The sequence below is a fragment of the Rhodamnia argentea genome, chromosome 11 (assembly GCF_020921035.1).
Source record: "Rhodamnia argentea isolate NSW1041297 chromosome 11, ASM2092103v1, whole genome shotgun sequence".
NCBI classification, from domain to species: Eukaryota; Viridiplantae; Streptophyta; class Magnoliopsida; order Myrtales; family Myrtaceae; genus Rhodamnia; species Rhodamnia argentea.
Window position 1 is genome coordinate 929,785 of NC_063160.1, and position 13,309 is coordinate 943,093.

The following is a 13,309-nucleotide window of genomic DNA, read 5'->3' on the forward strand; positions in this document are numbered from 1 at the left end:
CTACAACACCCTCACATACTAAGGCTGCAACATATTCACCCCCTACGACATTTAATTATTTTTTTTATAATTTATTCACATCTTCTTTCCCCCGTTAAGTTTTTTTGTCTGGGCTTAGGGCCAAGGAGGGCGCCACAACCCTCGCCTAATGCAGATCGGGTGAGCTCATTAGGTAGTAGGGAGCTCCCCCTAGCTCTTCCTCATTTTTTCATATAAATTGAAAATATTCAAGATTCCATTGTACTGCAAATTGCAATCCATTCATATTCGTCAAAGTTAACTTTTGGTTAAGAGTATATGTAACTCCTTTTGCACCACAAACACAACTTTTGGTTAAGGGTACATGAGGCTCCTTTTGCACCACAAACACATACTTATAGACTAACTTTTGATCGTCTAGTTTGTAACACCACGACAAGTGCTATCACTACTTTCGACCTTTTGCTCGAAGGGAACCGGTGGGCAACCGTCAATACATCGACCACGGAGGCCGTACTCGGATAAGGAGCTTGTCAAGTTCCATGTGTAGCCATGTTGATTCGGATCAAGCTTTGCTGTTGGCTAAGCAAGTCGCTGCTACTGCGAATGATACTCCGATCTGGTGACGGGTACACCGGTTTTCTATAAATTCCTCAATTATTTACTCGAGATTGATTTTCAGATTTTTTCTTTCGACTTTATATTATCATTGACATTTCAGTTTGTTTGTGCAGTCTATGTTCTCTTCATGGTTGTAACTTGTAAGCATTATTCGATCAGTCTAGTTCTTGTAAACTTCGGGCAAAATTCATGACAAACTCTCAAATAGTGTTGACCGATGCGCCTCAAACGGCTCGAACTTGATTCGGGTATCCGCATGATGTTTAGGATCGTGTATGGAATCCTGAGCTCGGATCACTAACATTACATTTAGGATTGAATGTAACTTCAAATTATGCTGCTTAAGTTGATGCCGCCGGAGACAGTTTTTTGGAATGCAGTGACGACAACGACGCCCACTGGTGGTGCCCTTCAGGCCAAACATAATGTTAAGACTCCTCTAGCCTCAGCCTCACCGAGGCTCCCGTCTACACGACCACCTACTCTCCGAAGTAGCTCTGCTCGGCTCGAATAAAAAACGGTCCTTTCAGATGTACATGAACAACAACCCAGTCTCGAATCCCATCATCCTGCCTTATGGAAGCACAGCAGAATTCTATCTTGCTAACAGAACGGCATCCTTGAACCCCAACTTCACTCTCCAGCCGACTGCAGATTCGTCGCTTTTCCCTCTGATCAACACGTTTGAGATTTACACCGTCAGTGATCCGCTCGCTGCTGGAACCAACACCACAGACGGTATGGTAGTTTTCAAACCCCTCATGAGTACGAATCTTCCCTGCTCTGCAGTTACTTGTTACACAAGCTTCATCTCGAATGCTTGATCAAACCGAGACAGCGACATATAAACTAGCTCATACCCAAGTCTTTAATGGACTAGTTTTCTCTACTTGTGCAGTGGAGGGATTATCTACGTTACCAAGCCGATTCAGTGTACTGCAGCAGTGGACCAGGGACCCATGTCTACCGTCGGCATATGCCCGGGATTGGGTCATTTGCAGCACCGACGCCAGCCCTCATGTAACAGCATTGTGAGTACAAGCCTTTGTGTTTCGAGTTCTCGAGAATGACAACTTATATAATATCGAAAGAACGAAGTTAAGGAATTGCTCTTACACGCAGGTCACTTGGTGGGTTTGGCCTCGCCGGTACACTTCCAGACTTTAGTGTCATGGATGCACTTCAAACAATGTAAGTTCATGACCCGGTGACATGGAAGTACTTAGTTTCCGGTGACCATATTAAACATGGACACTCGATTTTCTCGGTTTCAAAACGGCAGCAACGTGCAAAACAACAGCTTGGATGGCTCTATTCCTGATTTTCTCGGCATGTTACCCGGTCTGCAACTTATGTGAGTCGATGATGTCTCAACCGAAGCGCTCCTTTTTATTTCATGGATTTACATTATCCAAAGTGAATTTTTGTACCCTTTCTATCTCATACCTTTGCAGGAACTCAGCAGACGACAGGTTCAGTGGTATTGTACCTTCTTCCAGGTCATGCCTTTGATCAGCTGTTACAAGCATCAACACCACCATGTTGAGTTTGCATGTAGGCGACATCCATGACTTGGAACTTACCGCTCAGAAGCATAATTAGAGGGAGTTCTATTCCCGCTCGGGCTGAAGATACATGTCGCCCCAGCGATTAAATCGTTGAAGTTGTGCAGGGTTTAGAGAGTAGTTACTACTGAATTCTCGAGGGTCGACCGGCGACCCTTGGCGGATTTCCTTAGAAAAAAAAAAAAGAATTGCATCAAGAGGAACATAAACGGAGAACAGGGGATATATCCAAACGGGCAAGCTGCAAAGGACAAGAGTAACAATGTCCCCACATATCATCGACAAAAGGTAACAATGTGCATCCACACATTGTTGCGAAAACAAATTCCATTCACATACGAATTGCTTGTGGTGATTTTTTTAAAATTTCCACCACAATTTGGATGAAGGAAGATGTCTGCCCAAACACCTAGAGTAGCAGAGAGTAGCTTTGGACATAGGACAGAGAAGTAATCAACAGACATGGGAACAAAGAAATTCATGCGATTCCTTCTTCTACTTCCAGCAATTGCACCTGCTCAGAATTGAAATTTGAACCAACAAATTGACGGGAAACCAGAGAATTGAAATTTGAACCATCAAATTGACGGCAAACCAGAGTTCGAGCATCACTTGCTGTCCAAAACAGCTGCAACAACAACCACTAGTCACGGGGCGGTGAACCATCCAAATAGACATATCTCTCGAGTTCCCTAGAATGTTTTTAGGAAAGAATGAGATTGTAAATGTGTCATATTCTAGAGTGTTATTGTAAATCCAATTGGCGTTGTACTCTAATCGGTACATAAGGAGGCGCAACCTCCACCGTTTGATGAGGAGAGATCTGCGATTGTAATCGAGGAAGTCTTCGTATAAATAGGGTTCCCAATACATCTTTGCAATGTTATTTCTTTGTTGTTTATGATCACAGTATCAAGCAAGATTAAATCATTTGGCTATCTACAAAACAATTCAATTCCTGTATTTTTAAAACAGGACTCTCTAGCCTTGTCAGATGCGGGGATCGCCACACTGCTAGTTTTAAGGTAATGGTTCTTCACTATGTCCAGTGACTGATGTTGCATTACTGAGTACTGACAACTATGAAGTGGGTGAGTCAAGCTGGGAGGCCGAAGCCCATATCAACGAAGCCCAATCCTTTCTGGCCCGAATGTCTCCGTGGCCCACTATGATCGTAGGGCCCAACCAAGTAGCTGATTGGTTAGCACAATCCCATCACTCAAATTGTGTCACGATTCTTAGGTCTCTAAACCACCCCAGCCCTACGGAATTTGTTTTGCTTTTGATGCCTTTTCGTTGGGCTTTTCTTATTAAAAAAAAAACCTTTAATGTTTCGTTAATGCACTCTATTTTCGACAACAACAAAAAACTTACAATGGAAGCAATCTCACGAGCCACAAGCATAAATGCGCATTAATCTCAGAGGTAGGGCAAACTACTTCGATATGAGCAAAGAACAGATGACAGAAATTATTTCAGGTTGTAAATAGTCGTACTTCAAGACTCAATTTAACAACGCTCCCATTGCCTTGCTCTTGCTAATGGAACTTCCCCCAAACTCAGAATTTCATGAGAACTAATTGTGATATTTCATGGTATTAACTCGATTTTACGAAAACTAACGAAGAATAAATTTATCGAAGGTATATCGGTTTGAAATTTTTTGTGATAAAAAAGTGATATGGGGTAAATTTGTTGATACTAATTTATGATTTTTTGGACAAAACAATTAAATTAAGATAAATTTAATATAAATATATCAATTTTTTTTTAAATCATATTAATTCATAAATTTGTGACTTTTTAAACAATTTTCCTCGTTATACGCGATCTTACATCGGCAGGCAAAAGCACATGATGCGCAAAAAAAAGTTGGTGGCGTCGTCCCCACAAGGGCCACAACCGTCCGAACAGCCCCACAACCTCAATGGGCCCCACAACCCCCAACACATGATTTGTTCTCTAAACAATAACAAGGCAAGAACATGTTCACGAGCATGACCATGAAAACGAACATGAACATGGGGGGCGGGAGTGGGATTCTGGTCAACATCATGTTGGATCTTGGCTTCTGCCTCCTCCCCCCAAACGCAATTTCACAAGCGCTTTCTTCCAAATTCCTTTTCAAGCAACGCGAGACACCTTTGCTGCAAGCCACGCTCTTTTGCTTGAGAGGACAAGATTTAGACACGTCCACTTCACCATCCGGGTCGAGTGAAAAAAAATGAACCGAGGCGTTACGGCACGATCGCAGTACCTCGCTCGAGATGGAGAGGCATGCGTGCATCCTAGAAAGCTGGCGTGCAAAGCATGGCACCATCTTAGAAACGCATGTTATTGCTTGTCCGATGTCCAAACAGGCTCTTGGTTTACCCTTCTTTGTCCTTGTGAATGTGAGATTCTCTTGCCGCTCATACGGTTAAAGCTTTCTTTATGTATCTAAAGAAGCTTGAGCATCCTAAGCGCCAGAAAGCACAAGAAACTATGTCACGAGTTGTTACATCCATTTCATAATCAAATTTATTGATGGTCATGACCATTGAGCACTCGGGATAGAATAGCATTAAAATTGTTATTGAAAATCAGAATAAAAAATTTTGATGTCCCACTTAAGAAATATTTGGGATTTTATACCGTGAGATGTTTTCATTGATATTTCGACCATTTAACTGTCGTTGATACATGTGAATAAAATAAATATGTTCTATAGATATTTAGGATATTTTCATAAAAAGAAATTATATACGAAAATTTAAAAAAAAAATCGAGAATTAATTTTTTGAGAAAATTTCAAATAAGGGTCTAAAGTGTCATTATTTTTTCAAATAACGGCCTAAAGTGTCATCATTTTCTCGAATAAAAGCCTAAAATGGCCATACCAGTCTCAAAAAAGGGCTTGACCTCACTAGTTAGTTAAGGGCATTTTCGTCGTTTAATTTTTTTCGACTTTACTAGTTCAATTAAATTAGAGAAATAAAAATTAATAATAAAAAAAAGCCTTCCCTCCCACCATCGCCGGAAGGTCCTCATTCAGATTTGGTGAGGGTCACTAACCACTAGCCAAGGCCCGGTGACCCAAGCCGACTCTCTCCCCACTATCGTCGAACCGTTCGATGATGGTCCTAACAATTGGGGCAGCGGCGGCGATGAGGGCATATAGCCCTCAACTGTTTTTTTTTTAATTATTTTTTTTAATTTAATTTAATTAATAAAGATGAAAAAATAAAAAAAAATGACGAAAATATCATTAACTAGTTGGTGATGTCATGCTTTTCTTTTAGACTGATATGGTCATTTCATGCTTTTATTTAAAAAAAATAAGGACAATTCTAAAACCAATTTCAGACAAGGATGAATTGGAAAATATTATTTATCTTTTTCGAAAAAAAAAGAAAGATTATTATTGTTTTTATTTATTTTATTTATTTTTTTGGTCGAAGGAAGAAAGATTATTGAATAGATGTTCGCTATTGTCTTTTAAGTACAAACTTCTTTGTTTGTTTCCGGATACAAAAGTCTCGTGCCTGCGATACGAAGATAGTGGGGAGAGCAGTAAGGCGGGACCCGCGCTAATGGCCAGCAAAATCTGGAAATCAGATCCTCTCAAAACGCCATCCGACGGTCGAGAGGGAAAGGAGCTCGTAAAATCCGTGCGCATGAGTCCAGGCACAACTTTCCAAATTTTCCAAAGTGGGACCCCCTCCCGCGCATTGGATGCAATCGGAGACTTCAATATCCAGAGTAGGACCCTCTTTCTCCTCCTTGAAAAAAAATTAACACTCGAGCTTATGCTTGCTATAATTGTAAGCCTGTCGTAGTCGTATTGCGTCGTAGCTATACCGAGAAACGCAATTACTCGTCAAGCAATCCCTGATCAATTGCAACTTGCAGAACAGTTGGCAAGATTTAAGCCAAAATGATCTCTAGCGTCGAGCTGAAAATCGCTCGATGGCCCTAACTTGCCACACCTATTTAGGGGTCGGATGATTCGATCTCTTATCAAACCCCAAATCGATAAAATACGAATCAACCATCAACTCCAATGCTATTTCTATGCGCACTCATTGCGCATAGTCCGGACGGATTTCGAAATTAGGTACCCAAATTGTGCGACATATGAAATTGGGTAATCGTGCATGAATTATGAGGCCTAGACCCGAGTCGCGCGATGACATAAACGGCATGAACAAAGATCCTTTTGAGTTCCCCGTCTAGGATGAGGCTAGGCAAGGACAAAGACACAGCGGGGAGTTAATATCAGCAAGACAACGATGTGCTCCACGACATTGGATGGAGATTAGTGTAATCATAGCCGACCGATCACGTGGACCGGGCACTCCCTAGATGAGATTAGCCGCCTCCAGTTCGTTATTCGGGGTAGAGTGTCGGCTCTGGTGGCTGCAGTGAGAGATGGTCCCACTTTGATAAAAAAAAAAAAAAAAAAAGGAAATTCATTGATGCAACGTGGACAGGTGTAGAGAGAGAGGGGGGTTATTGGAGAAATTGAGTTTAACATGGGATCAACGGAGAAAATGGATTTACATGGAATTACCCTTATTGATATTTATGTTGAGTGAGCAAATGATAATGTGTAAATGAATATGGCTATTGATCCGAGTATGGGTGCCGACAGGTGATTGGGATTGTCACGTCGTAGTCGACGTGAAATAACAAATTAGCTCGATTCAAATGATATGGTAATCAAATTGAAAAAGTAAAAATTCAAAGATCAAATTGAATATTGGTCACAAGCGAACGGGCTACAATTTCTACATCCCCCGCTTGAAAAGGATACCGGATGCATATAGAGATGAATTTGAACCTCACCAAAAACACGAGGCTGGTGACGAAAACTTCCACGGTTGTGTTTTATGTTTTCATCTAAACAATTTCGTGGGATAAAAAAACCAGAATTGGCAAGAACCCTGCTCATGAAAATCGGCTTGTCTTACCAACATAAAGAAGACGGCGTCGTTAACCATAAGAGAAAAAAAAATATAAAGCTGAAGATTGCTAAAATTTTCAGTTTATACGCACTATGAACTGTACGTCACTTCTCTTATTGGAATTCAGCTCTCCAACAATAAGGGATAATGACATAAATCGTCTCTAAATTTTGGCTCTTTTTCGCAATAAAGTCTTTAAAATTTTAATTTGTCCAGTATGGTTCACGAACTTTAATTACATGTTCAATGTAATATATTGACCATATGAAAATGTTCAATATTATCCTTCTACTAATTCAAATTTGAAAACAATATTGAATGTTTTCGTACAGTCTATGGATTAGATTGTGCCTATATAAAAAATTCAAAAATCATATTGAATAAATTAAAAATTTATAAATTACGTTATGTTATGTTGCGTCAAACTTTATAGATCATTTATACCATCTTTCTAACAAAGAAAGAAGCGGGAAGAAATGTGTCCTGTATTTTTCTATCCCTCCACTTTCCCGGAAAGTAGGGCCACGGGAAATGGCCGAGCACGTGCGGCGGCGGGAATAGTGGGGGCGTGCATCGAGCGATTAATGTGAAGAGCATGTGCGGTTCCTCAAGAGAGAACGTGTGTTCTCTAATCGGTCAAGTCCGAAATGACTCTTGCTGAAAACGACCCTCATTTAACCCGATTATGACTATTTATTCTTCTAACTGTATTATGCGTGCTTTTGTTTTTCCCTTTTTATGCTCAAAAGACCGGATTTCGAGTCATATAATTTCCTCATATGTATCGCCGATAAATCAATGACCCGAATACAAGGTAATGTATCTGTAGATCGGGATCACGTTAGCAAGTATCATTCGCGGACTTATTAAGCATACTCGATAAGAATCGATCTCATTTTTTGAGTGTTGATTAAACACGTCGTGGTCACCAACTACGGCGATTGATTCGGCGATGAAAAATCTTTCTCCGCTTACTTAGTTGATGAGTAGCATTGAGTTACGCTTCAAAGTTCGTAGGCAAGGGAAAGTTAAAATTATCGTTTAGGACGACGCACGAATCAGATTGCTCGAGCTCAACATCTCTACTCATCCCACATGACATGTCGAACACGAGTTGGTCGAGCTTGAGAATCCCTTTTCCTCTTGTCACCATAAGGTCAAATTCATTCGTGGTCGAACTTGAGAATTCACTTATTGAAATTGAACAGCTCGATGCAAGGGCAAGAAGGATTTGGATCGGGTTGAGTCGATACGGAGGATTTCGAGTACTAATCGACAACTTTTATTTAATTAATATCACGGGCTTGGTTTCTTAAAACCATTTCAATTGCGTGAGCTCGTCGCTTTAGCAAAAGAAGATGTGCACCTTTCATGACTCTGTCAATTAATTCACAATTATCACCTTTACTCTCTTTTTATTGTTATTATTGTTGCCACCTAAAAAATCAGGTTTCCAGGCTAATGGATTATTAAGCTAATTATCTAATTAACTAAATAAAGTATCGGGAGAAATAACTATTTCTCCCGATACTTTATTTAGGTGACTAATCAGCCTACCATAAAATGATTAGTGGCGAGTCTAATTTGAAAATCTTTTTGCTGGTTAAATAGTGAACCATAAGTTGCGATTTGGTATGGACTTGGGAGAGTCCGAGTTAAGTTAATTAGATAATTAGCTTAATAATCCATTATCTGAGTCGGCAACTTTTGAAGATTGTGATTTAAAGTTCCAAAAGTGTAATTATTTTTTATTTTTTATTATTTTAAATGAATGATGCAATGCATGAATATAATTGTATTGTGAGAATACAATTATTCTAGTGACAACTATTCTAATATGACATGAATGCATGATTTTTTTATCCTAGTGACATGCAGAACAACATGACTTCTAATCTACATGTTATGCAAAAAACGAGCCTCATTCTAAACGACGTGTGAATGCGACATGACATCAATGACTTATCAAATTTATGACATGACGAATAATGCGACACGTAAAAATAATATGACAAAATGACATGCCGAACTATAAGATATGTCAAACTTCAATGACGTGGCAAAATATATGACATGACTAATCAATGCGATATGAAGATGACATAGTAGTTATGCGATTAGGCCTAAACAACGTGCATATGTAAAATGAATGTGTTCAATCTACATGAATAGAATGTTCTAAACTATATGCAATCTACATGAATGAGATATTTTTTGGTGTTTTGAATGATTTTTTTTTATAATATTTTTTTATTTTTTACGTGACAAATCAAATCATGCATGATCATTTATGAAAATATCTTCCGATTCGAATTAGATAACGGATTGGATCGAGGAATCAAATCTGGTGGTTAAGATTAGATATCTCGATCCCCGTGCCATCGAGACAAATCTCGGGGTCGAGATTAGTCCGAATTTGCACGTTGTCAATAGGGAATCACCCCTATAATTCGAAACGGTTTTCTAATCTATAATACATGCTAACGATGCCGGAGATATCGAAAAACTCAAATAGGCAACTAATATATATTGCGATATCAACAGATAAAGTTTGCCTAACTGAAATATCAACACAATATTTGCATCAATTCAAAAACGAGAAATAAAATATGAATGAAATGGATTTTTACCTGATCTGAAGCAATTTCAGATTCGTGGCCTCCCGCTTAAACCCAATACGTCGCGGATGGAACCGATTTTCGTGAGGATTCGTACGGCTTTGGAACCGCAACTCAATTTGGCTTCCTCATGGTGGATTTGCGGATTGGACCGGTTCGGATAGGGAGCTCGGCACTTGAATGGTCGCAATGAATGATCTGCTAGGTTGTTGACTCGAACAAGCCGGGGTAAGAGAAGTAGCGACGGTGCAGGGCGAAATCGAGAGGCTTCGTGGTTTTATCAGCATGGATCCTTTTTGGCGTTGAATGCATATCCTGTTGAAGCCATAGAGGTGTTTATGGAGAAAACAATTGGCTGACTCCTCTCAGGCTTTCTTTTCTTTTTCCTCTAAGATCAAAAACTCTCTGAACATGGCTTCACTTTTTCTGCTCCCTCTGTTACCGTCCAGCTTTCCCTATAAACCTCGCTTGGACGACTCCTCCCCCCTGACACTTCTCTCTTTTTCTACCTAGACGAGACTCACTTTTTTTTTAAGGAAGTCTTCCCCCTCACTTTTCTGCTCTCTTTGTACCATCACGCCTTTTTTCCTATTCACCCTAGACGAGACCCCTCGCCTTTCTCTCTTTGTGCTTGTGCAGTAGTCGAGCCCCCTTTGAAGAAGAACGTGAATGCCTTTTATAGACCAAGACGGCTTGAGCTTCTTCAAAACAAATCAAATCTCTCTTCGTATCTTTTTTTGAAAGTACGGAGCTGTTGGAGCTGTTTTGATCCGTGGAGATTTTCCGAGAATTTCGACAAAGACCACTTGAGCTCTTTCAACGCAATCTATTCTGTTTCGCTCATATTGCCGCGAACGTGTCTACGTTCATCACCGTTGGCCCATTCACGAGAATTGATCTTTTGCTGATATTTCTCCAACCGCATTCTCATTGATTTTGAATATCGAAGATATGCTCTATCTTACTAGATTTTCAATGTTCTTTTTCCTATGGTTGCTTTCATTCAACAATTTCCTGCATCGATCTCGAGCAAAATTAAATAGGTTCTAAATTGAACATTTAAGCATATCCGCTACCAGTCCTATGCTAAATTAAACTAGACTATATGAAAATGATTTGAATATTTTTTTTCTAGGGACTAAAGTTAGTCCCTAATTTTTATGCAAAATTTCATGACTAAAGAGAATAGCCAAAATTTAGGTGTCAACAATTATTATTATTTTTGTTATCTTTCTAATCTCTGGAAAGTGCCATCACCTTCTTTAGCACCACTAATTAAATTAAAATATCACATGCACTCAATTGTCCCACATTAGGTGACGACAAGGCAGGTACAGACACGTGTTGGCCACCCGAAATTCCGGAATAGATTAGTTTCATTTAAGAAAATTATTTTGGGACATAGCTTAATCATATGAAATATAAAGGACATAAAAATTAGTAAATAAATTGTTCCTCAATTTATGCTTAAAAGTATGAACTAAAGGACATCCACGATTGGACAAAAAAAAAAGGACATCCACGAATATTGTACAATTGTATTGATGCCCTTCTTTCATGTGTCGCATGCAAAGTGCCTTGTCCTGTGCGTGAGTCGATGTGATGCTCCCCTTGCCTTGCTGAGGAGTCAAAGTCGAATAAATCGAAAATTTAGGGTTAAATTAAATATTTAAAAATAATTTATGAGTTTCATTGAATAAAAATCACATTCCTTACTTGTTCGCCTCTACCCCGACGCCGTCGTTCAGTCCGCCGCCCAGCCGTGGCGCATATTGCCCCAAGAGATCGAAGCGACCTTCCGGAAGGCGTCGAGGGTGGTGGTTACGAGGATGTCGCGCAATGGACTCGAGCACGGGCCTATCTTAAGGCACTACATAATTTTTCAAAATGGGGAAGATTTCTAATCTCTGCTTACTCCATCCCATCCCGATCGTGTTCAAACAACCAAACGCAACACAAAAGCTTGAAAACTTGTGATATATTTCGAGTAAGCGCCGAGAATAAGGGTAAAATAGCATTATCGATTCCTCTCTCGATAGTTTAAGTTTGTCTAACATAGTATCATTACTAGAGACCATAATTTTATATTTCAATCATTCCCACTTATTTTTTTGAAAAAATTATCAAAAAAATTCTAAACCTATTGTAATTGTGTTAATTCAGTTTTAACTCCTTTTTTTTTTGTGCTACTTGAGTTTTAAAATATTGAATTGTCTCAATTCAATCCATTCGATCAATTACGGCTGAAAATTGCTAACATGGACATCGACCGTTTTACGTGGCATGACCGGCGTTGATGTGCATTTTTTTAACACTTTTTTTTTTATTGTTTTTTCATTTTTTAAATTTTTATTGCTTTTCGCCGGGAAGGGGAAAAAACAAAGAAAAGAAACTGTTATAATCCAACGTAACTACCATCCTAAACTAGTTCATCCTTTTGTACCCACAGCTACATTATGAGCCCTCGTGCTAAGAGTGCTATTGAACATGCGACATCTCTATCAATATGATGACAAAATGGATCTCCTATGCATCTCCCCCGCTTTGCGTAATCGAGTAGGACTTCTTGGTTAATCTTTGCTTAAGAGATCTTACCTAATTAAAGTGTTAATCTATCTCAATCAACATCATCCTGATGACCCGTGATGAGCAATAATGTTCATAATTTATCACACTTAAATCTATTTAATTTCTTGCTAGGAAGAGACCATGTCAGCAAGCATGCAAAACACACACACACACACACACATACACGTGTGTTTGGCCGTGGCAATTCGGCAACTCGCGAACGGACAAACCGCCCAATTTTCGACACTTCTCATCACAATCAAATCAGCCTATATAATTTTCACATTTTCAAGAAAAAGCAAGAAAAGAATTACCTGCATAAATACATTACTAGTTCTTTCACTTTCATGAGGCCAAATTCCACGCCACTTACCATCTTTCGATGGTCAATTTGAGGACGGCATCATCTCAAAGTCAATACGTACTTCTTTCATATTTAACTTGTGAATCATCCCGCCGCAACGTGAATCGACAGGAAATTTCGGTCCGGCAAAGCTTGTCGAGAACATATATCTTGTAATACCCGTTTAAAAATAAAATTAGTGTGGAGGCTGGGAACACATACGAATGGTTTGATTTCCCTAAGCCTCTGTACTCGGTTGACTTTAAGATAATCCTTGGCTTACGTCTTGTGCTCGTAGTCTTCCTTTTATTTTCGAGTTTATATAGGTTGTTGTGATCTTTTCTCTTTATTAGTGAGATAATGGATATCGGTTTGTTTTGATTTGACTTGGATAGTCAACGACATGAAACAAAAGGATCGAGCAAAAACTCCTAAAACTAGGTTGTTGTAAGAGGATCGAGGTGGGTTTGAACATTTTTCATGACCCATTGTGTGTAATAGGCTATGCCAATGCTAAGCTATTCTGTACAAAAACAATGCTGAGAAAAAAAAATAATTCTTATAAAAAAAAACTTTAGTTTGGTGGAAAATGCTTCCTACTTTTTTGGACATTTCTGCCATGATAAGCTTACGCGGTCTGCTGTAGATTGATTATAGATGCATTGATAG